Source organism: Carettochelys insculpta, chromosome 15 (genome assembly GCF_033958435.1).
Source record: "Carettochelys insculpta isolate YL-2023 chromosome 15, ASM3395843v1, whole genome shotgun sequence".
NCBI lineage: Eukaryota > Metazoa > Chordata > Testudines > Carettochelyidae > Carettochelys > Carettochelys insculpta.
In genome coordinates this window covers 7,802,153-7,825,375 of record NC_134151.1, presented here as the reverse complement: position 1 = coordinate 7,825,375, position 23,223 = coordinate 7,802,153, and the positions used below count along the sequence as shown (strand labels likewise).

Below are 23,223 nucleotides of genomic sequence, written 5' to 3'. Positions count from 1 at the left end.
GTTAACCCATATTCACAGTCAAAGTCTCTCCAGACTCATCAGTGATTTCTAAATGATACACAAGTAAACTTAATTGACATCAATCCTTTTTTGATTAGTCTACATATAAACATAGAGCAACCTCTCTCTTTTTCATCTCGCACCCCTGAAAACCCGTATTTATTGTTTCAGATTAGCTACAACAGGACTCACATTTTATCAAGAATTATGTTTGATGCCACTGCGTAATGTATTAAGTCATTGTTCTCTGCCCCACCTATTAACCAAATAGTATTCAAATTTTAGGGGACAGCGTCAGCAAGATGAAAACTGTATGATCATCAAACCAGAACAGAATGATGTTCCTCTCTATTAAGTATTGAGAAGATTATATTTTCATTGTTCTTAGTGCTTTCTTCTCTCCCTAAAAGCAGGATAATGCTCCCATTGCCTTTGCATGATAGTTATTAGTGAACAGTTAGGCTAGGTCTACAATACAGAATTATTTTGAAATAAGATATCTTGGATCTCATATTTCGAAATAACATAGCTACACACAAAATGCATTTCAAAATAGCACCCAGCTATTTTGAAATAACATTCCAGACACATAGGTTGTGGTTACACTGCCCCGCCCTTTTGCAAGGGGCATGTAAACGCAACCATTCAAAATGCTAATGAGGTGCGGATTTAAATATCGCTTGCCTCATTAGCACACGTCCTTGGGATCTCATTTTTGAAAGCGGCTACTTTCAAAATGCAAACAGCCATGTAGCTGGGGTTCCCTCGAAAGGAAACCCCAATTTTGAAAGCACCCTTCTTCCCATTATAGCTTATTTCAAAATAGTGATATTTTACAGTCACATGTGTTTAAAGGACTTTGTGATCATCAGACTGAGAGCACTATAGAAGAAATAAAGGACCAAACCACTACCAACAAGAGAACTGCTAATCAAGGGATAAAACAATTTATACAGTATTCACATACCTATTCTCATTTCCATTTCAAATATCATGCAAGTTCCATCATTTGATAATACAGGCTCATTTTATATTCTACATATAAACATATTCTAAAAACATTAAGTTGATATGTGCAAAATCATAATGAATCAAAACTTTAGCCTTAAAGAAAAAGGCTTGATTCTGCCCTCACTTATAAATTGTGTACAAATTTGGCTTCATGAAATTACCCCTACAATTCCCTATGGTCCAGATATAAGTACCGTAATTTTGTCAAAAGAAAGCTCTCCCTCCCTCCCCAATTGCTATTTTAATGTTTATATAGTTATCTACAAGAAGTTCCTTTTGAAAGACTCCCAAGTGTTTCCAGCGAGATACCTATATCAATACACTTTATCGAGAGTTATCTCAGTGGAATTTCTTGTATTACACTACACTTAGTAAAAATAGCTCACAGATAACCAGTCAAGTCAGGACATCTTTAGAACCTGTGCTTGTTTCTCCACTGCTTAAGATCAGTATATAAATTACTCCCAGTGATGGGATACACAACACTTTTTAACTGCAATTTCATTTAATCTATAATGCTTTTCTAAAGCATTCAAGACACAAGGAGAATGTTTAAGGGGCTACCTGGTAGTTCAGCTAATGACACCTGGAAGCTTTCCAAGAGGACTTTGGACTTATGCCATGGCTTGGTCATTTATTTATGTCACACTAAAAACATCTGGGTTACATTTTTGGGGAATACACATGCTAGTTGTAAGACCTTGATTTTTTTTTCTTTGTTATTAAAAGCTGTACTGCGTAACCCTTGGAGAGGAGCCTTAGGGAAGCCAATGTAGTTTAAGCTACTTTGCAAGAGCAAAGCAGTCAGATGACAGACGTACAAATAACCAAGAAGCGATACAAACTAAAACAGCACCTTACAGCAAAAATGGACAGAAGAAGACAATAGGCTCAGAGAATCAGATCCAGTCCTGGGCGTAAGCAAATTAAACAGTTGGCCAAGCAGATCAAGGGGGTAGCTTATTGATTATTAGTGTGTGTGGGAGGGGATATTCTTGCTGACGGCTCCAGTGGGCTTGCACCAGCATAGCAGAGGATTTAGCAAATACCCTTTAAAACAACACATATTCTGACCTACAAAAGACTAAACTGGAAGCATACTCAGTTTGTATCAATATAATTGCAACAGAAGCACAACAATTTCAACTATTATAAATAAGCATAGCAAGGTCATGAACAAAGTTAGGCACAGCAGTTTTATGTGTTTTTGTAAGGGATACTGGTTAACATTCAGTGCCCCCTTGAGAAACAGTCAGTTTTGACAATTATATTCTGTTAGCACTCCTTTGCATTACTGCAGTCGGACATAAAGATTGAGGACATGCCCTGGAATTTCAAGGAGGCTGTCAAGAAGACAGCCACTAGGGCCAAACCCCAGGATTATGGTTTGAAGTAAATAAAAATATACCTACTGACGTTCATGTCTGGGTACAGCAGCTTTCCCACAATAGTTAGAAGTGGGCCTTTACTTCACTATAGTGAGTTATGGTTATAAAAAAGAAAGTGCCTACTTTGATTAAACACTGCGATTTCTTACTGATAAACAGATAAGGAGGTCTTGCATGACAGTTTGAAGACTGGGGAGATGGTCCATGTTAATTGAGCTTCAATAGATGGAAAACTAGAATCTTTCACCCTCCGGTGGAGAATTTACTAGGCACTTACCTGCAGCAAACAAAACAGATCTCTTCCACCTCTGTACAAAGAAATTCTATGCACACTGAAAGCTTTACATGTGATTTTTAGTTTTTCAGTTCCTAATGTATGTAAAATCTTGTGGAGATGGGGACAAATGTAAAGTACTCTACTTAGGGAGGAACAATCTTTTTCACACATACAAAATGGAAAGGGACTTCCTAGGAAAGGGAAGGGGATCTAGATGTCATAGTGGACCACAAGCTGAGTACTAGTCAACAATGTGGCACTGTTGCAAAAAAACCAAACACGATTCTGGGATTCATGACCAGGAGTGTTGTGAGCAGGACATGAGAAATAATTCTTCTGCTCTACTCTGCGCTGATTAGGCCTCAGCTGGAGTACTGTGTCCAGTTCTGGGCACCATATTTCAGGAAATATGCAGAGAAATTGGAGAGGGTCTAGAGACGAGCAACTAAAATTATTAAACAATCTAAAAAATATGACCTCTGAGAAGACGAAAAGAATTGGGTTTGTTTAGTTTGGAAAAGAGAAGGCTGAGAGGGGACATGATTGCAGCTTTCAAGTACCTAAAAGGGTATTACAAGGAGGAGGGAGAAAAAATTATTCTTAGCCTCTGTTGAAAGGACAAGAAAAATGGGCTTAAAATTGCAGCAAGGGAGGTTTAGGTTGGACATTAGGGAAATTTTTCTGTAGTACTGGAATAAATTGCCTAGGGTGGTTGTAGAATCTCCATCATTAGAAATATTTAAGAACAGGTTAGATAAATATCTAACAAGGATGATACAGATGGTGCTTGGTTCTGCAGGGACCAAGGCAGGGAACTGGACTTGATGAGCTCCTGAGATGCCTTCCATTTCTAGTGTTTTATTCCTCCATGATTCTATAAATTCTGACCTCTGTTGTTTAAGCTCCAATTTCCTCAGCTTGGGAGCATGTATTTTTTCATTGCTTTAGCTCAAATGAACCATCTTAAAATTCCTGCCCTCCTCCCAAAAAATACCATGTTATGATGTAATATTTATAAGCTTGTCTTGAGCAGCCTAAACGCTTGAATTTGCATGCAGTGCATCATACCTGCCCTGTTTATAAATACTTCAATTTGGAATTATCAGGTTTTCACTTTCCAGAAGTCCTACACTCATGTTAAATTTAAGATATGAAGTTAAGTAGAGATATTGTGGCTTATTTTTTTCAAGACAAATCCCATGTAGTTTTCTGGTAAAATAACAGTATTTAGTAAATTCATGGCTAACTGGCCAAGCCTGTCCATGGACTTCAAAAAGATTTTACTGGAAATATTTGTTCCCTAAATGTCATTAAGCACCATCAATGACCTTAAGACAGAATCACAGAATCACAGGGCTGGAAGGGACCTCAGGAGGTCATCTAGTCCAGCCCCCTGCTTCAAGCAGGATCAGCCCCCCACTAAGTCATTCCAGCCAGGACCTTGCCCAGCTGGGACTTAAAAACCTCTAGGGATGAAGAATCCACCACCTCTCTAGGCCTTGCATTCCAATGCTTCACTACCCTCCTGGTGAAGTAGTTTTTCCTAATATTTAACCTACACCTCTCCCTCTTCAACTTCAGACCATTACTCCTTGTTCTGCCATCTGACACCACTGAGAACAGTTTCTCACCCTCCTCTTTAGAGCTCCCCTTCAGTAAGTTGAAGGCTGCTATTAAATCACCCCTCAGTCTTCTCTTCTGTAAACTAAACAAGCCCAAATCCCTCAGCCTATCCCTCAGCCTATCCTCATAGGTCTTGTGCTCCAGCCCCTTAATCATTTTTGTTGCCCTCTGCTGAACCTGCTCCAGCAAACCCACATCTTTTTATACTGGGGGCCCAAAACTGGACACAATATTCAAGATGTGGCCTCTCCAGTGCCGAACAGAGGGGAATAACTACTTCTCTAGATCTACTTGAAATGTTCCTCCTAATGCACTCTAGCATGCCATTAGCCTTCTTGGCTACAAGGGCACACTGTTTACTCATATCCACCCTTTCGTCCACCATAACCCCTAGGTCCCTTTCCATCGTACTGCTGCTAAGCCAGTCAGTCCCCAGCCTGTAACAATGCTTGGGATTCTTCCGCCCCAGGTGCAGGACTCTACACTTCTCCTTGTTGAACCACATCAGATTTCTTTTGGCCCAGTCCTCCAATTTATCCAGGTCACTCTGGATTCTCTCTCTACTCTCCAACGTGTCTACCTCTCCCCCTAGTTTTGTGTCATCCACAAATTTTCTGAGGGTGCAATCCACTCCCTCATCCAGGTCATTAATAAAGATGTTGAATAACACCGTCCCCAGAACTGAGCCTTGCAGCCCCCCGCTTGAAACTGAATGCCATCCAGATATTGAGCCACTGACCACGACCCGTTAAGCCCGACCATCAAGCCAGCTTTTTATCCATCTCATAGTCCAAGGAACCAATCCATATTTCCTTAACTTGTGGACAAGAATGTTGTGGGAGACTGTATCAAAAGCTTTGCTGAAATCAAGGTATATCATATCCACTGACTTCCCCTTGTCACCTCATCATAGAAGCTAATCAGATTGGTCAGGCAGGACTTGCCCCTGGTGAATCCATGTTGGCTACTTTTGATCATTTTCCCCTCTTCCAAGTGCTCCAAAATGGATTCCTTGAGGATTCCCTCCATTATTTTTCCAGGGATTGAGGTAAGGCTGACCGGTGTATAGTTTCCTGGATTGTCCTTCTTTTCTTTTTTAAAGATGGGCACTATGTTAGCCTTCTTCCAGTCATTCAGTATTTCCCCCTGTCTCCAAGAGTCTTCAAGGATAATGGCCAAAGGTTCAGCAATGACCTCTGCCAATTCCCTCAGTAGCCTCCGATGCATTAAATCCAGACCCACGGACTTGTGTACATCTAGTTTTTCTAGATAGCTCAGAACTTGTTCCTTCCCTACAGATGGCTGCCCTCCACCTTCCCATACTGCATTGTCTAGGACCGTCACGTGTAAGTTGACTTTGTCCATGAAGACTGAGGCAAAAAAAGCATTGAGTACTTCAGCTTTTCCTACATCATCTGTCACTAGGCTACCTCCCTCATTCAGTAACGGCCCCACACCTTCTCTGATAACCTGTTTATTGTTAACATGCCTGTAGAAACCCTTCTTGTTACTCTTCACATCCCTTGCCAGCTGCAATTCCAATTGTGCTTTTGCTTTCCTGATTACTGCCTGGCATTCTCCAGCTGTATGTTTATACTCCTCCTTAGTCAACTGTCCACATTTCCATTTCTTGTATGCATCGTTTTTGAGTTTAAGCTGACTAAGGATTTTCCCGCTAAGCCAAGCTGGTTGCCTACCATGTTTGCATTTCTTACTATGCAGAGGGATAGTTTGTTCTTGTGCCTTTTCCCATTATTATTTACTAATATATTTACCCAGCATTCCTCGGGTCCTTAACTCAAATAAATTTTGGTTTTCTTCATTAAAACCATTGTTCTAGTGTGGGTCTGGGGATGAGGGGTTCAGTATGCAGGGTGCCTCATGGAGATACACCAAACCCAGCCCTCTCTCACTGCAGCAACTTGGGGCAGGTGAGAAGTACCTATCCATGGCCACTGCAGCTTCAGTGGGCATAGCTGGGTGAGTGGTACATGTTTCCTGGCTGAGGGACAGACAAGCACAAAGACAGACACATAAACCAACTAATATATAGCAGATAGCTGTCCTCTTCTCCACCCCCACCTCCTGCTGGGCTAATGGAGTCATAGCTGTCCTGATCCCCATCTCTACCCCTTGCTGACCTTGTACTTATTCTGCAGTATAACTGTTCTTCCTATCAGAACCTTCCCTTTCCATTTTATGAGAAACAATCCAATTCCAGGCACATATCATTGTCCTGGAAGAACCAACCCCCTACCTTGCTTTAAGTTATTATAAGAGGAAGTGCCATATCAAATTTGATGGTCCTAGTTCTTATCATTTAGGAAGAATAGTAACAGAGTGGTAACCATGTTAGTCTGTATCCTAACAAAACAAAAAAAGCAGTCATGTAGCACTTTAAAGATTAACAAAATAAGTTATTAGGTGATGAGCTTTTGTGAGACAGACCCACTTCCTCAGATCTGGAGATAGTGCTGTACACCCTAGTCATGGACCACACCCCTTGTACTAGGTGCTGCACAAATAGGACAAAACCTAAATTACTTTTACTTTCAGCTATCTCTTTTCTAACCTGGCGGGGGGGAAACCACAGTAGTTTGGCCTAGGCCCTAGACATTCTGAAATGCTCAGCACTCAGAAGCTCCTAAACTGAATTGTCAGATTCTGAAATCTGGCTCTTTCATACTGGTGACAAAAGGTGTGCTGAGGTTTTACACGTGTGCATCCACGTTTTACACGTGTGCATCCACAGACACATATATACCCCCACATCATCTTTCTCCTACTACCACCAATAAGTCAAATGAAAAAAACATGCAGCTAGAACTCAGAACACTGATAAAGCTCTAATTGCTGCCCCTCCTCCAAAAGCATTTTGCAGATGATGATAAGTATTGTTATTATTATTAATGTTGTTGTTGTAATATAATAATAATATTGCAAGTACGGTATCACTTTGTGAATACAGTGCTAGGTTAAAAGTCAATTTTAAATTAAGACAAATAACAACATAGAGGGAGATTTCATGCCTTTAGAACACTTCAGTTTTATCTGCTCTAGTTCAGCAAAGATATTGACAAACTGGAGATGATCTTAAGAGGTAAAAATATGATACAGGACTAAGGATCTGATCTATGAGAGATCTAGTCCAGGCTCAAGCATCTAAATATCAAGGGCTCGTAGAAAATAAATTTACAATACACTAAGTGCATGTACTTCATCGTTAATGCTTCATCATTTAATAATTAGGAATAATTATTTAAGGAAGATCAAGGAGAACAGCTACAAACGTCAGTATTTAATTTAGCTAAATTCCAGGACATTTTACTCTGGCATCAATGAAAGCATATGACAATTACTTAAATGACACATTAAGCTTAAGCCAAAAGAGAGAATATCTATTGGTGATGTAATTCATGTTTCTGACCCTAAACAAAGCATTTGGGAAGATGTATCCACTCCACGAATATGGTTACATTTATCCATTAGTAAGACAAGCTCTTGAGTATTTTCCATAATGACTAGAATAATGATTGCTGAAACCTAAATGGCTAAACATTAAATCATACTGCTTATGCAAAGCATTCTGTAAATCCCCTTGAAGTACAAAAAAATCCAAAGATCAAACAAATAAACCACAGCAAGAATAATGTTTAACATCTTCAATGTAATGATAAACATTACTGTAAAATTCCTTATGAATTATAGCTATGCTGTATATGAAACATTATTAATTCATTTGCTTTTACAGTTACTGCTTTTGAAAGCATAGATATTCTGTGGTTATTTAAGCCTGACACAAATTTGTTTTTCCTTGAGTTCTTATGGGTCAGTGACCTGCTATGAAAATGTTTTTTGATGAAACCAAGATGGTTTATTATGATAACTGGTAAAATAAATGACTTTGTTTTGCGGTCCTGGACAGATGGACCAACGCAAACCAAGTCAGTTTGCTGAAACATGTGTCCGCCGCTGTTGCAGACTGCTCTTTCTTCCACTCTTCCTCTGTTTGGATTCCTCCTGTTAAGACCTGTTGACAGAGCTGCTAATGGTTTCCTTTTCAGAAGAGGCTTTAGCTTTTTGAATGTTTAGAGAGCAGAGAAAGGGTCACTGTCATATGAGCAACAGCAGAAGCAAAAATTAAAGGTTTGTAGTGATGGGTAATATAACTATTTAATTACTACCTGTAGACAGACATACTAAATCACGAATTGAGTGGTAAACAAACAGTTAGGATACACCTACACTTACTGGAAGATAGACTCATTTAGGGTTGTTCTTCTGGGGTTAAATTTAGCACACACAGTGGGGACATGCTAAATCAAACCATCAGGGCTCAACATTTGGCCCTGCAACTCTACATTCTCACGAGGAGTAAGAGAGGTTGATGGGAGAGTTTCTCGCACAAGTGTCATAGTTGGCAGTGGGTATCTTCGATTGACTTTCAGGTCTGGTGTAGATTTGGCCATAACGTCCAAGATCCACACTTAGTAAAGACTTTAGCCAGGTACCAGAGACAACAAATGTTCTTCTGAAAATACAGCAGTTCCCATAAGCCACTGCAAGTGGTTATTGATTTCGAGACATGCTCCTTTACTCAGTGTAAAGCCCAAAGAGCAGAAGGTGAAAGCTACTATACAATTTCATAAGTTGTGGCCAAAATTTTTCCCATACAAATAAAGACACAAGAAGTTCAACAGTCCTTGTTCACATTCAACTTGATAGTCAGTGGACCATCATTATGTTCCAACCACTGCAGTTATACCTACAATCCACTGAATGTATAGGATATGTCTACACAGCAGCATTATTTCAAAGTAAGCTATTTTGGTAGAGCTATTCCAGAATAGCTTATTTTGAAATAACAGTGCTACACACAAAAATGCATTTTGAAGTAGTACTTAGCTATTTTGAAATACAGCGTCTGCACATATAGGCTGCCTCCTCACTACAGCTGTCTTTTGAAAGATGATCTTCCAGAAGATCTCTTCTCTTCCGGAAGATCTTCTTTAGAAAGAGCATGTCCACACAAAAAAAAGCAGACTGAAAGATCGATTCACTCTTTGACAGAGAACATCCACACAGCCCCCGCTCTTTTGAAAGAATGGGCCAGGGATGGAAAAATCCGGTGCCATGATGACTGCTCTTTCAAAAAAAGGGCCCATGGAAAGTCTACACATGCTTTTTTTTTTGGGAAGACACTATTGAAAGGAGGTGCTCTGCCTGATCCGGGAGTGGAGGAGGGCTTCTGGAAGAAGACCCCCATTCCTTCAATTTCAGATGGAAAGAGCACATTTTGTGTGTGGACGCTTCATATGTTCTTTCAGAAAAGGGCCTGATTTTCTGAAAGAACTAGCTAGTGTAGATGCAGCCATAGAATCTAGTGCAAAATAAAGCCAATGGATGCACTATGGCTTATTCTGAAATAGGCTCAATTCCCTGTGGCTATGTCTACACTGGCCCCTCCCTTTCAAAAGGGGCATGTAAACACAGCAGCTCAAGAATGCAAATGAGATGCTGATTTGCATATCCAGTAACTCATTTGCATAATACTGGCCATTCACCATTCCAGAAGTGCTGTTTTTGAAATGCAAAACAGCCATGTAGATGGTGTTCCTTCAAAAGGAAGCCCTGCTTTCAAAAGCACCCTTCTTCCTAAATTTTTTCAGGAAGGAGGGTGCTTTCAAAATGGTGGCTTCCTTTTGAAGGAACTCCATCTACGTGGATGTTTTGGCTTTTAAAAACGGCACTTCTTGAATGGCCAGTGGCCATCATTATGCAAATGAGGCACTGAATATGCAAACATGCCTCATTTGCATTTTTGATCCACCGCATTTGCATGCCCCTTTTGAAAGGCAGGGCCCAATGTAGATGCAGCCTGTCTTAACAGCACCTATTTTGCAACAGATATTTTGAAATAGGTGATATTCCTCGTAGAATGAGGTTTACCAATTTTGAAATAAGCCAATCGCTACTTCGAAATTATTTCAAAATAGCGATTACATTATGTAGATACTAGGATAGTTATTTTTAAATAACAACTGTTACTTCAAACTAACTTTGCTATTTAGACTTATAGATTCAAGGTATCTCTATGTAGTGTAGCTAGAAATGGAATATAAAAGCCCCTCAATTCAGAACCTAAAATTATGGTGTCCACATATTAACAGCTGAGAAGCTACGAGAAACATATTCACTCTACAAAACAGCAATGCACATCTGAAGACATGCAATGGGGGAAAACCCTAAAAATGACTTGGGCAGCATCATGGGGCTATGGCCAAAAGAGCTAATGCAATCTTCAGATGTATCAACAAAAGAATCTTGAGCAGAAGTAGAGAGGTAATAACACTTCTCAGTGTGGTGCTTGTGCAGCTGCTACAGAAATGGTGCATCCATTGCTGGTGTCTATAGTATAACTAGGATTCAAAGAAATTAGAGACAGTTCAGAGAAGAGACACAAAATGATTCAGATTGGAAAACATGCGTGACAGTAAAATAGTAGTCTGGAAAGGTTCAGAGCCAGTGGTTTACACTGCTCAATTTGATCAACTGTCAACAGCCTGGGTCCAAAAGATTGACACACTTCTTCAAAGTACTGCAAACTAAAAGCAGGCTCGTATTGAAAGCACAGTTAAAGTCATTTTTTTTCCACCAGTTAAGATTATTTTTCTCCTCCTCCTGCCTTGCCAATTCCCTTTGTGATAAATACCCATTTGCAAAGTCAACCAATAATGCTTAAACCTAAATGTTAGTTCTGTAGTAACTACCTTGGATGGCAAATATCTTAGAGTCAAGTGATAATTTATTCTTGATTACTATTTAATCAAACTAAGTTCGAAACTAAGTCCTAAGGAAAATATGAAAGTAGCCATTCTCCAATTTCACCCTTTACTAAGAGACTCCCATTGACCAAATCCCTCAGCTCTAATAGGAAATGCTTTTTTTGTAAATCCCAGAACAGATAAAATTCAAGTATAAATCCTTCAGCATTTACAGTGAAAGACTCAAAATTTAGCAATGCCCAAATTTCTTCCTTTATCTGAATTTTATACTCTGGGATGTTTTAAAGTGGTGTTAGATTTCAGTGGAGGAGTACAACTATGCACATTTAGGAGGTTTTGGGCTTTAGAACAATCAGTTTGCAAACTTACAATGCTGTGTTAAACAATATATTTATGAACATTTCAATTTGTGGTCGAAAGATAGATGAATTAAACTAATTAAATTAAATACTAAGTGAACACTTTCCTCAACTCCAGGAACTTCAATGCTGCGTATTTGGCAGCTGGTGCGTACTTTAAAAAGACCAGTTATTTCATGCTTTAACTTACATTTCTTCTGAAATGTACAAGTAAATTTGGAAATATGATTCTGTTGTCTCATCAGAGAAGTAAGCATTTGGAAGTCCATGGAAGAGGAGGGCTATGTAATTATTTTTCTCCAAGTTTATATTTTTATATGGAATTGTAATTTGACATAAGCACGTAATTAATTTTTACTTATGTGCTTATTACAAATTGCAATTCCCTAGCATACTAAAAAGCCTTCAAATCACAAGTTACAGACATTCATAAACAGATGCCTGAGGTACATCCTTCACATCAAATGGCAAGATTTGGTCACAAATGAGGAGCTTTTGAATAGAGCAGGACAAGAACTGCTTGATGTTCAAATCAAGAGAAGAAAGTGGGGGTGGCTAGGCCGCCCTCTCAGAAAACCATCATCCAGTACAGTCTGTCAACCTCTAAAATGGAACCCACAAGGAAAATGTAAACGAGGAAGACCTTGGACAATGTGGAGAATTTCTACTGGGATTGAAGACCAACTGAAGTACTCCTGGGGTCAGCTAGAAGTTTTGTCCCAAGACAGAGTGAAGTGGAGTAGACTTGTGGAAGACCTATGCTATACCTAGAGTAACTCTGTATTAAAAAAAAAAAAAAAAAAAGCAAAAACCAAAAAAAACCAACAAAAAAACCCCACACAATTATCAAATCCCAACTTTTTCTGTGCACTATTTGTGTCAGGTAAAGCTCCAGGAAAGGCAGCTTTTCAAATCTGTGAGGAACAATCATTCATCAGTACCAAATATATTCAGCCACTCTGCCAACCACTTCTGTATTGAACCAGAGGGCATTCACTTTTTCCTGTCCTTGGACTTCAAGTACTGTCTACTAATCCTCTTGCAGACTGCCCAATAGAGGTGGTTTGATTCTGACTAATATTCTGACAGTAAGTTCTTAACTTACCTGGGGGGGGGCAGGTGTTGGGAGCGGCGGGCAGGGAAGGTTCGGGGACTGGGGTGGATGTGGGGAGCGGGCCTTGCCGGGCCAGAGGGTGTGGGGGGAGCTTCAGGCTGGAGGGGGTGTTGGGAGCAGGCCGGACTGGGCCAGAGGGTGCAGGGGGAGCTGCGGAGTGTGGCGGGAGGCACCTGACCACACAGCCAGAGCTGCTTCACAGCACACAGCCACGGATGCCCCAACACGTAGCTGGAACCACTTTGCTGTGAACAGCTGGAGGTATTGGCAGCTCTGGTGGAAGAGGTGGTGGCTCCTCTGGGCTACACCAGTGGAAAGTCCTTGACTTACCTGGGAGGGGGTTAGGAGACTGGGCTGGGTGGGTGTTGAGAGTGAGCTGGGTTGTGGTGAGCAGCAGGGGCTGCGGGCCGAGGGTTGTTGGGAGTGGGCTGGGTCATGGCATGTGGGAGGGCTGTAGGTAGTGGGGTGTTGGGAGCAAGCTGGGCCAGGCCAGGGGCTGCAGGCAGATGTTGTTGGGAGTGGTTAGCTTGGAACTACTGTCACCACAAATCTATCCAAGGACGAAGAAATAAACATCAGAATTGGGAAAGCAGCTACAATTTTTGGCAGACTTATGAAACGAGCATGGAACAATCCTTAGTTGGCAGTGAAAACAAAGATACTAATCTACCAGGCATGTGCATTGGGTATCCTGCTATGTGGTTCTGAGGAACGGACCAGCCAATCGAACCAGGAGAAAAAATTGAACAGCTTCCATCTTCGCTGCCTCTGCAGATTTATGAATATCAACTGACAAAGTTTCAAATGCAGATGTCCTGTCAAGATCTGGCATACCCAGCCTCATAATGATCCTCAACAGCAGAAGACTACGGTGGCTTGGTCATGTGAGAAGAATGGGTGACGAACATCTTCCCAAAGAAATCCTCTTCAGTGAGCTGTCATGTGAGTTGAGAACAAGAGAAAGACCAAAGCTACGATTCACGGATATATGCAAAAATGCCATGAAAAATTCAACAGAGATCCAAAATCCTGGGAATCTACATGATCAGATCCAAATACCTGGCAACAATTGATACAACAGGGCACATCATCCTTTGATAATATATGTGCAAGCCACAGCAAAAGAACTTCGTCTTAGAAGGAGAAACTCTCAGACTCAAGAATTCGCAAATAGACTGACATGCAGTTATTGCAATTGACCGTGCAAATCCAATATTGGATGGACAAGCCATGAGAGAAGATGCAGACTCAAACACTGCTGATAGATCCTCACCACTGCCGCTAACCACCATCTCTCAAGATGAAAAGGGGTCACAGATAGATAGACAGACATAGTGAAATTCTGTTTTATCTTACTTAGTTGGATTCCAAGGAACATACTCCATCTGCAAATACTACGTATTTTTGAGGTACTATGGTTTAATGCCTGAAAAGTTACTTAACTCATGTGAACATTAATACATGATACACACTTCAATATGAAAATATATTTGCATTTTAAATAAAAACTATGTTACCTCAGTATCCCATATGCTGCCTCTGATCTTTGAAATAACTCCAAGTTTAAAGGGAGTACAATATGTGGCTAGGAACAAATATTGTTGTACTGTAGGTATGCAATGCCAAGCTGCTAACATATTCCTATATATGATCCTTTTTAAAGTAAGTCGTTAAAAATAGCAGTTTTTTCTAAAACACTTTCTTGCCCTTCAGCAAATTAAATGATTTCCAAAAGAAGAAACACTGACAATTAGGTGACAAGGTAATTTAAACCATTTGAATAATTTATTAAATAGAAAGAAGCAGTCATGTTAAGAAACTGAGCAGCAATATGCATAGCCACAAAACAGTGTAAGATGCTCTTCAAGACATTGCATTTTACGTTAATTCAGAAGGTACAGATGGTGAAGAAAGTGGCTGCCTGCTTACTGAGTGTTGCTTTACTACAACATACACTATACCAATGTCCCACAGCACTCACTCATAACTGTCATACTTTTGATCACATTTACATGGAATCCCACAGGAAACCCAATGGCAACAACCATTTCTCATTGAAGTGTTTTACCGGATAGGGCCCAGCACTCAGCACATTCTATAACTGTGCCCATGATATCAATAGATTATAGCAAAAAGGGTCCAAGTTGTGTGTGACAACAAATAGGGGCCTTCTATTGTCCACTATAAGTAAGGAAAGCAGCATAAATGTAGCACATTCTGCTGCTTTGTTTTGTTGGAGTACAGACTAACACGGCTAGCTCTCTGTTACTATAAGTAAGGAGTGAGAATTAAGGTTCATCATATTACAGGTCAGTGACACATCGAAATAAATATTTTAAAAGTTGCACATTTAAAAATACATTTAACATAGTTTTTTTATATATTTCCTAATCTGCAGGTAAACTGCTGTCTTTTAAAGCTTTATATCACATGTGCTTTCTTTTGCATCATGCTCATTACACCACAGTATAAAACCACGCATGGTTGGCACCTCTCTAGCAGATGAGATCTGACATGTTACATGAGTCACAACACACACTCAATATTTGAATGCCACAGGTTGTGACTGAGTTTACTGGAACAGAAGAGTAGGTTGACTGTGTATGGGAAAGTATACAGAAGTGATTTCAAAACATTCCTTTCAAATAATAACTTTCTGTACTTTTTTCCCCGCTTCCATAATTTATTGTAATGTATCATACACTGGCACAGCAAAGTTAAGAGAAAGATTTATATGAAACATTGCTCTTATCTGGTATGCCATTTACAGGAAAGATAGTGCTTTACTAGATCACAGGAACTTCAACAAAACTGCAGTTATGTGTCCTAGAAAGGCCACTTAGCAGTTCTGATTTATGCAACTGAAGAAATGAAGAAGGCAAATCTGAAATTTTCAACTTCATTTCAGCAGACCAGAATATAACTTGGGTACATTTATTTTGGCTGCTTGAGTCACTGTAACATCATGCAAGGCTCAACCAATAACAGCAGCACATTAATCTGGGCCTCCCACCTCCCACAGAATTATTAACGCTGGTCTTCTATCACCTTAATCGGTCTGTTGCTTTAAATTCATTGAAATGTGTATTTTCATTCTCAGGAATGTCCTGATCAATGATTTTCTGCTCATTTACTTTAAGCTAGAAGAGAGTTATTCATGTCTTACATGGAAACTGAGGCACATAGCACAATTAAGCTTCTTTTCCAAAAAGAGCCACATAGAACGATTCTTACACACAAATTCATATGGTTTTAGTGAAAGAAAAGACAAAGGTGTACTGTTCCAAAATATCTTAATTTCACACTTGTGGAGTACCATAAATAGGAAAACTCCCAGCAAACCTCCATAAACAGGTCACCTACTGTCATCATTGTCATAGTTCTTGGGCTGCTGACAGATGCCTCCTATTATACAGGCACTGAAAAATCCATAGGATGTCCCCATCTGTTTGAGTGAGGATCTCTGTGATACAAATTGAGTTAAATTGTCCACTTGTGTGAAAGGGAATAGGGTTCTTGGCTCCCACTCGCTTAGACCCTTTTGTAGGTTTTCAGATTCCCCAACCACGTCGGATCAGTTCACTTTGAATATAAGAATAGAATGTAAGAAATGTAAGAACAGCCAGACTGGGTCAGTCAAAAGGTCCATCTAGTCCAGTATCCTGTCTTCTGATGTTGGCCAACCCCAGGTGCTTCAGAGGATAGGAACAGAACAGGTAATCAAGTAACCCATTCTGTCACTCATTCCCTGCTTCTTTGGCAAACAGAAGCTAGAGACACAATCCCTCCCCATCATGGCTAATAGCCATTGATTGACTTCTCCTCCATGCATTCATCTAGTTCTTTTTTGACCCCTGTTATAATGTTGGCCTTCACAACAGCCTCTGGCTGTTTGTTTTAAACCTGCTGCCTATTAATCACATTTGGTGACCCCTAGTTTTTGTGGTATGAGGCTTGCAGAACTGTCTTACCAGGCCAGAGCCCAAGGGTCACTGTTTCCTTACAGGCATGTGTCAGGGTGGGAGAGACTGGTAAATGGTACTCCTGTGGCCAGTACCTCAAAGACTTCCAGGACTCCCTTTTTGAGACCACAGAGAGACTGTCTGCACTCTCCTAGCCCCTGCTGGGAAATTGCCGCTTTCTAATCCTTTATCCCACTCTTAATGGGACTGACATGGCCAGCCTTGCCCACAGTAGTGTCTTAACCCCTTCATCTCCAATGCACGGTTTATACACCCTTCACAATTAATTCATAGAAAATTACCATTTTGAAACCATTTTCTGAGTACTGATCACAGAAAATAGTGTTTCTTAACCTTATGTAAACGGCAACTTCGTTACTCTACTGTACGATTGAGTGAGTCATAAACTTAGATTTTTAGGAATATAAAGAAAATTGTGTGTTTGCTGGATGTAAGGAATTCTTTAAGTTCTAGATAAATACCATAAGGACAGGTATGTCTAAGATGCCACAGGTGTGCAGTAAACTTTGTTTACAATATTGAAGACAAAATTTTATACATTTATAATCTTACCCACAGCTCTAAGCCACTTAGCAATCTTTTCACTCCGCATGTTAATTGTGGAAAACACTTTTTGTATTACATGATTTATTTAAAGCCTGCTCAGTCTTAAGTGACAAGTCTAGATTGCAAAGCATCTTCCAGAATAATTTCTTCTTCTCCACTAGTGTCCTTGGTCAGTAATGGTGATTTGACAGTACAAGCAACACACTTTAATGTCTTAATCAAACATTTAAAATTCTGCTTACAGAAATATAATATGTAGTAGCATCTCTCCCGGTAAAGGTCAAACCTAATTTCCATTTTCAAGTTTTATTGTTGCATGAAACAAGGGTGGTTTGTCTGAGAGCTAATTGTTTTTCCTAACGTTGGAGAGATTAAAGTTGATGATATGTATGGGTTTTGTCATCCTTTAAAAACAGAAACATATTGTTAGTGTTTTCAGATGTTGACATCCTTTTGTATAAGCTAAAGAAGCTGATCTGAGGAGGAAGAACAAACTGTGAGCTAGTCTATGCTTTTGAAGATAGTAGACTTATGTGACAATTTTTGGCAGGTGGCTATATAAAAGTCAAGACTATTTAATGTCTTGTATCCAGCCTTTTTCTTCTACTGAGATCTGTCAGTGGGAGGGATCTCAATCTGTACTTTGGATTCATTATGTCTCGTATCATGACTTTACCCATTTACTGTTGTATATCTAGGTTCTTGATCCTGTGTCTAATTTTGTTTGTATAATGTGTAACATCCTTTCTGCTTATTTTGTTACATTATAAATTTAAGTATGACCGTGTAGCTGAATTCCAGGGTCCGAACAAACATGCCAATAAAATATTTTTTAAATGGTATTGCCACATTTTATAGCACTATTTCACAGTATTGTGTGCATTAACATCACGGTACAAATCAGATCCAGCTATATTGTAAAATTCTATATTTATTCTGATATATTTCAGTGATATGTGCTCTAGAACAGTTCAGACAAAGTCAGAAATAGAGTAACACGTTAAGCATTTATTCATCTTGTCTGAGTACTACATCCTGCACTTACAGAGACTTGACCAGTTTAACAAACTTCCTCTTCTCCCACAATCTTATGTTTAATCTGACCTTCAGGAAGGATCACACATCTCCAGGATACTCCTCAGCGGAGAGTTTTACTTTTGATCTCTTAATTACACCAAATTAGCTTTAAGAGATATACTTGGCCTTCATTGGCTACTACTATTGGAGATTAAAGAGCCCTCTGGAGAACACTAAATTTCCTGTTCTCAGTCTTAGAAAATATGAAGCATATTTCTAAAACATGAATCATCCATAGCATTTATATGGCATTTCACATGCTCAACAGACTGTACAAATATCCTCTCTTAAGTTAACAAAGGGCTGGCGTTCATGGCATGGCAATTTTAGAAGGCTTGATTGAAATCAATATATTACAAATTGTACACAAGATTCTATCTTATGAATTACTCTCTTTAAACAATCTCACGCTCATTTGTGTATGTTTAGTTCATGCTGGCATTCTTAGAACACATCTTTTTAATTTTCCCTAGCAACATACAAAATTTATCAAAGCAAAAAATCTCAGCTTCTCCAGGCTTTCCATCAGCAATGTTAGTTATCTTGTACAATCAGGGCAATAGAAAGCCCAACATAAAGCAAACATATAGGTTGAACCTCTCTAGTCTAGCACTCTCTCCTCTGGCAACATCTGTAATGCAGCATGAGTTTTTTTAGTCAGATCACTTATCAGTGGTGTGGCCAAGTTTCTCATGGTCCCATAAAGTTTGTTTCCAGCTGCTAGTCCTGGCTCTCCATGTTCTGTGCCATTATTTAAATTTAATTTACCCCCTAAATATCTTCTAAGAGCCCAGTAAGCAGTGGAAGAGTTAGTAATGCCGCTAAACAATAGTGACCTCCTTTGATCCAGCAAATTCTCTGGATCAGCATCAGCCAGGTCCCAAAGCTGTCAGACTGGAGAGGTTCTACCTGTATGTCATTTCATTTTATGTAATGAAGCATGCGGATTGATTTGTAATACATGAATGCATTTTATACGATGAAGCAAGCGATAGGTCTGTAATATATAGAGGAGCTGGAAATTATTAAGTAAGTGATGCTGTGTTCAGAGATATTCCAAACACCAAAAGGTAGAGCAGTTACCCTAAAATGTTTGCAATCCTACCAGTCAAGTGACCTGAGCCCTAGGTGTCATTTAAAAGACTCCTAGAGGGCACTTCAAATTCTTTAATAGTGTCATCATAACTATTTTTATACTTACTGAACACTCCTACTATTCATAGGGTCTGACACATAAAGTCCTTGAAAGTTCATTACATATTTTGGAAGACCACACTGTAGATCTGGGCTATAAAAATTATGACCACAATAGCAGTAGCAATCAAATTTGATAGAAGACTTCTATAAATGCTGCCTCAGGGCTTCTGTCCTGCAAGCTGTTCCATGAAGGTGGTGAGCGAAACATTAATGAGGACTCTTAACTTTAGTGGGGTAATGAACAAATGTGGAGTTGGCTGCACGCACCAGGCTGTGGCTATACTAGCAAGTTCCTTCAAAAGATTTTTCAAAATGGGCACTTTTAAAGCTCCTGCAGAGCATCTACACACAAAAAGCCTTCTTTCAAAAGTAAATAGAAAGAATGTGGCCCTACTTTCGAAAGTACTCTTCCACCTCCATTTCAGGAAGAGCACCTTCTTTCGAAAGAACAGTCATCTTGACGCTGGATTTTTCACTCTGGCCCATTATTTCGAAAGAAAGGGGGACTGCGTGGACGTTCTCTATCAAGAGAGCAGATCAATCTTTCGATCCGCTTTTTTTGTGTGGGCTCACTCTTTCCAAAGGAGTTTGTTCAGAAGAGATGTTCCAGAAGAACTTCTTTTGAAGGATCTCTGTAGTGTAAATGTAGCCTAGTTTTTTTTTATATGTTCTGTTTAAGCCATGTGTTTCTTTTGACGCTTAACCACCCTAGAAACTAACCCATGTTATAAGAGCTCATCCATGGTGTAAAACCACTAGAAAGGGCCTGCTTTTTAATGTGCTAAGGACCTGTTGCTCCCACTGAACTTATCTGAACTGGAGATGTAGGTGCTCAGCTATAGAGAAAGATAGGCTCTTATAGAGTGTAGCGAGCACTGAAGACAGCTCTCATGCTCCTTCTTCTCTGTGTGTTTAGATACCTAATGGATATGCTCAAAACCCAGCTTGCTTGGAAGGGTAAAGGAAAAAGTAGCTAGTTGCCATCGGCAATATTATTTTAATTACCACATCTGCACTGCAGCTCCCCATACTGGCTACGTCTACACTAGCCCCAAACTTCGAGATGGCCACACAAATGGCCATTTCGAAGTTTACTAATGAAGCGCTGAAATGTATATTCAGCGCTTCATTAGCATGCGGGCGGCCGCGGCACTTCAAAATTGATGCGCCTCACCCCCGCGCGGCTCGTCCCGACGGGGCTCCTTTTCGAAAGGACCCCTCCTACTTCGAAGTCCCCTTATTCCCATCAGCTCATGGGAATAAGGGGACTTCGAAGTAGGCAGGGTCCTTTCGAAAAGGAGCCCTGTCAGGACGCGCCGCACGGCAGTGAGACGCATCAATTTCAAAGTGCTGCGGCTGCCCGCATGCTAATGAAGCGCTGAATATGCATTTCGGCGCTTCATTAGTAAACTTCAAAATGGCCATTTGCGTGGCCATCTCGAAGTTTGGGGCTAGTGTAGACACGGCCACTGTGACTTGAATTCAGAGCTTACGTCATCTTTTAGCCTCACACTGTGCTCATCTTCTACAATTATGGACAGAAATTTGCCTTTTGAATACTCTTATGTCCTAAGAACTAGAATCCATTTAGTCAGTTAGCAAATATATCAGTTTTTAGAGATCAAAATAGTAAAACAATTGGAAAGTTATCAACAAGTGTGTTTTGGCATCAGTACTGGAATCTATATAGACATTTAGTTTTACAGTTTTTGCCTGATTTAAAGGCAGAGAAAAGACATCACAGGCAATAAAATGCACAAAGAAAACTGTCCATATTTTTAGTTAATAATGGAGGTTTTACTTTGATGTCTAGAAAAGTTAAGCTACATGAAGAGAAAGTAATATTCATTTAGGGTTAATCCCCTCTGAATGATCACTACTGTAAAAATAAGCAATATATTTTCAATATTATTTAGAAGCAGAAAATTTAACATACAATATTTTGCCAGAAACAAAATTAGTGCAGTTTTTAAAAGTCTGACCCACTGCAGCTGCTTTCTTAAAAAAGCAAATGATTACTTTTGCATCCACGTTAAGAGATCAAAAGCCAACTATATTCCAAAGCCTGCAGCAGTATAAGTGAAATTTTTATTTGTTATTTGAAATAAATTAAATGGAAAAAAGCCAGCTTTTTTTAATTCAGCCATCATATTTTCTGCATTAACATTTTGCAGTGCTTGACAATAGTTAATAAAATAGTTTTTATATTGCCTAAACTGTTGCAATTAAGCACTTACAAGTTATGCCAGGTTTTCCACAATTCCTTCTCCAAAGCACACTGATTCATAGCAAAAAAAGGATTTATAGTAATCTCCTACAAAATGATTTGAGGTGAAGTACCAAAAAGTTGTGAGTTTTCTAATTCATAGTACATTCATTTAAGAAATATTTTAATGACAGATAATCCTAAAAACATGCAGAATTCCAGTGGATACAGTATATAAGCAGGCCAATTTAACAGTGTACAGAGAGAAATCTGAAGGTAAGCATCCAGATCCCACATAGTTTGGAGAAGAATCCCATTCTTTTATTTCTGGTTTCACAGAAATGACAACATACAACATCAAGAGAAGATCAAGGCAGATTTCTCTTTATGCTCATCCATTTAGGTAAACTCCTAGCATTTTCCCCATATACTTGTAACACTGACTGACACAGGTTGTTGGCATCAGGGACTGAATCTGCAATTATAGGGTCTAAAGAGCATGGGGTCCAAAGTCCTGTGCTCTACCACGTGAGCTGAAGGCCAGCTGGTTCTCAGTGGAGGCTGTAGAGCAGAGACTTCACTCACCCTAGTATGAGGTTTCAGTACCTCTGGATACTACATACTCTTTTAGGAAGATGAGGAATCATTTAAAGAAAGAAATAAAACACTGGGGGAGGCAGTGATATGGAAGGTATTCCATTAAAGTATATAAAATATATATAAAACTTCAAGACTCAGTGCTAACATTTTCTTTTTAGAAGAACAAACTTTAGCCAAAACAATTGTCATTTATATTGAGTGTTAGGTTATGCGTTTATTATATTGTCAATAAATTTGCTACTATCTGCTACTTCCCAGATGTTTCCCTGAGCAAAACATATGAAATCAGCACCTTTATACTCATTCCAGAATATTTATATTTCAAGATCTATTTTTAAGGAGCAGGTTACAATCTCAGTGTGAATCTTATCTACATCATTTCAATTTCAAAGACAGTTTTGTAATCCAAGAGAAGATATACACTTCTCTTATAAGAATGAATCCTCAGTTAATCCAAAGACAAATCAATCTGTAAAAAAGCAACTCACTTGTCAATAATGAAGGCAAGGCCTGAGTTGCTTTAGAAAGCAGACTTCTTTGTTCTGTTCTGTGTACATAAAATTAACTACTCTCCAGGGAAGTTTAGACAGAGATGTTCTCCCACTCAATGCACTGTTATGCAACAGCAGACCCACTCAACCAAAACATTGAGATTGGGGTTACCTTCCTACTCTTAGAATGTTACAGAGACCCTGTTATGTACTTTAATACGTGGCAAGTGGTCTTGTAAATGGTGGATTTAGGGTTACTTAAATCTTTTTAGATCCATTCTATATAAATCACTAACAAACCCAGAAAACCACAGGCTTTATTTTCTACTCCAAGTCCAATTTTATACCACTGAGACTCCATCAACATCCATACCACTACGTGAGCATAAGCCAAGTGTAATTGAGAGTAATGTGACACAGGGAGTTTACTCTCATGTGGAGGTCTGGGGCAATTCTACAGTGCTGACAGAATGCGCTGTCTTTAAGACAACACAAGCCATCCCTATTTATCTAATTAGTGAAGTCACCCTGAGAACTTCAGCAAAACAAGTGAGATAACTTTTAGA

The 23,223-nt window shown here is 39.4% G+C and overlaps 1 protein-coding gene across 2 annotated transcripts in view; it reads right to left on the bottom strand.

Annotated features, from left to right (window-relative positions):
* Window positions 1–23,223, bottom strand: part of SLIT3 (slit guidance ligand 3) — a 738,435-nt gene that overhangs the window by 677,215 nt on the left and 37,997 nt on the right. The window lies entirely within an intron of this gene.